General features: G+C 44.7%; 1 long non-coding RNA gene across 1 annotated transcript; it reads left to right on the top strand.

Annotated features, from left to right (window-relative positions):
• The first annotated feature begins 4,124 nt into the window (after positions 1-4,124).
• On the top strand, positions 4,125-4,954 carry LOC116053624. Its single transcript, XR_004105893.2, has 3 exons — positions 4,125-4,198; positions 4,326-4,535; positions 4,721-4,954. It is a non-coding gene; the product is annotated as an uncharacterized LOC116053624 (long non-coding RNA).
• Positions 4,955-5,290: the final 336 nt, after the last annotated feature.

Here is a 5,290-nt window from a genome sequence, read left to right on the forward strand (position 1 = left end):
TTTTTGTTTTTTGACCAGGTAATTCTTTCTTGTACATTGACATTTATATTGTATATACGCATGTATATCCTTTTCCCCAACGAGAGTTTTGTATGTTGGTGCTTTTTGTCAATAAAATAAAAAAAAAAAAAAAAAAAAGTTCGTTCATATCCAATGTGCGATACGATATCATTCAATTTAATGGCAAGTAACCATTGAAATATGTGTTTCCTTCTTAAATAGGCACATATACAGTTTATTTCAATCCTTCACACGAAGTTATCTGATCATCTTGCTACGTGTTACATTATGTTATATGGCCGTAGATCGTAGCTAACAATCGGCAATGCTAACTGTAGCTGTAGGCTAGCTAATATGGGTCGTTCGTGTCATGTGAAATGTAAACAAACTAACGTTAACGTTAATATCGATAAATAAATAAACGTTAATAGGCTCAATATTAATATGAGTAGAAAAAGCCATGTTACTACTATATTACTGTTGTTAGCTAACCATCTGCACCTGGGTATATTGCAAGCTGTAGGTTAACTACTAGCTATATTATGGCTAGTTTGTGTCATGTAAACAAACTAATGTTACGATCTAGCTACATATAATACCCTCAATATTACTATGAATAGAAAATCATATGTAACTAACTTACTATGACATAGCCTACTCTTTGCTAATCATCTAGCTAGATTGCTACCCATTTAAAACGTCTGATCATACACCCAACATTAGCTACATTACTGTAACTTAAATTGATTTGATAATGCAGCTTTCATGCTGTCATATTAGGTGTGTGTTTGTGCTGTAGTGTCACAGTCCAAAGAATGCTCATTGTATATTGTTGTCCATATTCATGTTGCCTTTAGATGAGCAATAAGCCTAAAAGCCACAAGTGCATGGGGGAAGGAGAGTGGATGGCAAGGCTGAGGGCATATGCCAGCTCAGCTTAAAATATAGCAATATATAATGATTACTTGAAAAATATACAATGTGATAGTAAGACTGTATACCCCAGGCTAAACAGGTTTCTGATTGTTTCAGATTGAGAAATGCCCCATGCAGGCCCGTGGACAGACCACTCTTTTTGGAGGGTCAGTGGCCTGTTATTGTGGATTTCACGGTGCTAAGGTGATCTGTTTTAAAATGATGTGTCATTCTGATGAATCTTACATCTCATGTCTGCTGCAATGCTGTAGTTGTTACATCAAAATGCTGTTGATTTAGCAGCCCACTACTCAGCCTCCTGCTGCAGCCTGGCAGTCTGCAGCTCTGGTCTCGACCCCTGGTGCAACGGCTGCTGTACCACCATCTTTCTGGCGCCCCCCTCCAAGTTTGTCAATGGTGAAAATTATATTAAATAACTCATATTTAATTAATAGTGCTTTTGTATTGGTTGCATCATCAAATTAATATTGTTTGTCTTTTCAGTTCACTAAATCACGCTTTGGTGGGTCACCGTCTGCCACAGTGAAACCTAATTTAGTGGCTAGGAGGAGCCCCAGCCCCTCTTCCTCCCCTGTGAGGACTCCCAGCTCGTCTCCATTCTTTGTGAGGACTCCCAGCCCCTCTCCATCCTCTGTGAGGACCCCTCTCCATGCCCCGTCTTCTGGGAGGACCCCCAGCCCCTCTCCATCCTCTGTGAGGACCCCAAGCCATGCCCCGTCTTCTGGGAGGACCCCCAGCCCCTCTCCATCCTCTGTGAGGACTCCGAGCCATGCTGTGAACACCAGCAACAGCAGCTTAAGGAAACCCATGGGGAGGAATGGCTGAACAGGTTGGCACAAAATTTGGGGAGTGTGCTGACTTTGTTGATCAGCCAAGCCTCTTCCCAGTGGTGTGCCAGGAGCCCCCTGAGCCCATTGATGTGCCCACCAGTCGCTGGCTGCTGTCCGTTTATGGGAGGGACATCCTCTCCCGATTGGACCATATCTAGGCCAGCATCACCTCCACATTTGGCTCCATCTTAAAGATGGACTCAACCAAACAGGTAATAAATTATCTGTGTAATAGATATCCATGTTCTTAATAAATCCCATTATACACATTAATGCTATTGTCAATCATAATATCACATTGGTACGTATTTTAAATGTGTACAGTGTAGTGGTCTCTGGGTCACCTCCATTGGGAACGAGGTTGGCCAGATCGTGACCAGTGTGGTGACAGTGCAGGAGGGGCCAGGACTGGACAGGATGGTGGCAGGGGTGATGGAGCGGTACCGCCAGGCAGCTATCGCACCCCCAGTGCTGCTGTATGTGGACTGCGGCTGCTGCATCAGTGAGGGGTCCAGCAAGCTGCAGACCAGGTTTGGGGAGTGGCCAGACCTTCGGAGGCTGGCCGTCGGATGTACCACTGGCACTCATCCCCTCTACCCCACCTTCATGAGCTGTCTCTCTGCCTGCATATTTGAGTGGGACGCAGGGGACCTCTCTCTGTTGCGGCGGGCAAAGAAAGAGCAGCTCAGGCAGGAGGGTGTGCCAGCCATGAGTGATCCTGCGGTGGATGCCAGGATCACTAAGAATGAGCTGAGCCAGTACTGTTGCAGGAGGACACGCGGCGAGGAGGCCACCATCAGCCTCATTGGGCGGCTGCTGCAGGAACTGGGAGGGGCAAACAGGAGAGACCTTATGGGGGTGCCACTGCTGGACCAGGTGCGCATTGAACACGTCTGGCGTGTGCAGCAACGCCACGTCAAGTGCATCCAGGACCTGCCTGGTGTGCATCTCTATACAGAGACAGGCACCATCAAGAAGGGGGGTGTTGTCCTAACTAGAGGTCGACCGATAGTGGATTTTACCGATACCGATAGCTAGGTTGGGCCGTATTTGCCGATAACCGATTAATCGACCGATAGTATTTATAACTTATACAGTTGACAAAATACATACATTGTTTCAAAAAAAGTCCAGACGCTTTTGCCAATAATCAAAATAATAATGTCATATTTATTGATATTACACCCACAGCAATGCTACACAAGCATGTGTGTTATCTAAAACAGTTCTCCTACATATTTGGAGTCATCCAGTGCAAAAATAAACATAATGAGCATTATAATTCATATAAAGGACAAACAATCTCAAAACAGTGACGCCATTCTTCTCTGTAGAACGGTTTAGAACGGTAACAGACGATCTCTGACCTGGAGGGATCTATCTTTCCCACTTTATACTATATATATATATATATATTTGTTCTCGCTTGGATGCCCATATAATGCGTAATGTGTGACGGACCTGCCTTCCCATTGGTTGAAAACATAAACAAAGGCATCATGGGAGATCCCCTTGTCGGTAGCACCTACTGTCTATGGTTAGCACAGAGTTAGCGGCAGAAATGACCGAAAACGTGATGAATTATGGACATCAAGTGGATAAATCTTGGATGTAACAGTTTGGATTTAATGCTCAACAACCCCGAAAAAAGGCACAAGTTCCAGGCTGGATAGAAAATCACCTGTAAAGGCTAGAAAGACACCAAAGACACCCCCGTGACGGCTAACTCGTTAGCTTTTAGCTGCAGCAATCAGTAAGTCTCTACGTTTAACTGTTATTAAATGATCTAAATATGAATCAGAGGTGCCGTTTGGGATCGCGGACGAGCCTTTAGGGTTCTGATTCTGACATTTGGGTCGGACTTGCATTTATTTTTGTCAGTGTTTTAACCGCTTGAGGTAAGTTAGCCTACTACTAATGTTTAGCGTCATCTCAGCCTCGAAAGCAAACAAATATACTGTTGTGCTGTTCTTTCTCTACTAATGCAGCATCTATTCAACAAATTAATATGTACTGTATACATACCTTTTTGCTGTCGACGCTTTAAACGAGCATCTGATGTCAGCCTTCTCCGCACAGCATGTGCTCTCCGTGCAGCGCGCAGTAACACGTGTCGAAAATAAACAACACCAGGCATCAGTGATAGTTTTTATTTCGCCTCTAGAGGCCGCTATTGTAATGCATGATGCCAGCAGACCCTTCTCAGCTCTCACGTACTGTGTAATGAATGACAGCGCGCGCCGCTACAGCAACGGACGCAACCATCGGTATGGATTTTTGCCGATAACGATAGTTCCACCAATCAACTATCGGTGCCGATTAATCGGCAAAACCGATGAATCGGTCGACCTCTAGTCCTAACCAGGTATCGCTGTGCCAGAGGGTCCACATCTCTGGAATCTTTTCATTGCCACCTGAAAAGGTCATTCCAGGTTGGTGTCTCCCTTATGTATGATAAACAGTCAGTATACTCTTCAGTATACTCTTTTATGAAAGCATTCATTAGATTGGAAAGCTAGACCTTTTTAATGGACTATTAATATTTTATTGTTTTCTCAGGCATCAGTGCAAATGCACTGAATTTTCAGCTGTAGCTCCTGGAAGGCCTGAACAGGTGGAACCAGGACCGGGAGACTGCGGCGGTGACCAGCAGGCCATCATCTCTGCTCACCTACTCCAGGGATGTGACCCAGTGCGTCAACACCAGCAGCTTGAAGGTGTTTGGCCGGGCATTTGTGCCAAACTTCAGGCCACCCTCCAAATACACCGGTATGCTAATGTCATGTCTACCTAGTATTTTTGGTTCGTTGGCTTGTAAGTGTTTAAACTGAAATTCAGTGAGACTTTTCATTCCCAGTGGCAAAAGCAAACTATGTACTTAACATGATACATGCCATTAACTTATTAATTATGTGTGCATGCTTGTGTACATGTTTATCTGTTCTTTTTCATAGGAGAGCTGCTTGGTGTTGACTATCTGTTAAGTCAGACTGGGCAGCCCTTACAGGTCAGCCCTGACTCAGAGGAGACGGAGGACATGCTGGAGGATGTGAACGGGGGCGAGGAAGAGGATGAGGACTTCGAGGAAGACCAACCACCTGACCTCACGGTGTCAGGTCTCCTTGATGATCTTAGCGTCTGAACACAGCTTATCTGCTCCTCCCTGACTGCCTCCACCCTGGCTGCTCCCATCCAGCCAAAAATCGGACCTGGGCAGAGGTATTAATAAAAACTGTATAAAACTAGTGTTCTCGTTTGCTATTACAGGCTATTTATGATCATCAGATGAAAAATTACACAGTTTCAGAAATGTGTAAAAGTTACATGTAGTCACTTTAATGACTTGATGCACTTTTGTAGTTAATATGATGTAACTGGAAACTGTATGGTTTGGTTAGGGTCAAAAAACACAGGACTTTCACCCAGGAGACCGGGGATCGTGTTCCACGTGTCACGTTCCCTAAACCCAACTGTCCCGTTGTTCTTTACCTAAACCCAACCGTCCCGTTCTTCTTTACCTAAAC

The sequence above is a fragment of the Sander lucioperca genome, chromosome 15, assembly GCF_008315115.2.
Source record: "Sander lucioperca isolate FBNREF2018 chromosome 15, SLUC_FBN_1.2, whole genome shotgun sequence".
Classification (NCBI taxonomy): Eukaryota; Metazoa; Chordata; class Actinopteri; order Perciformes; family Percidae; genus Sander; species Sander lucioperca.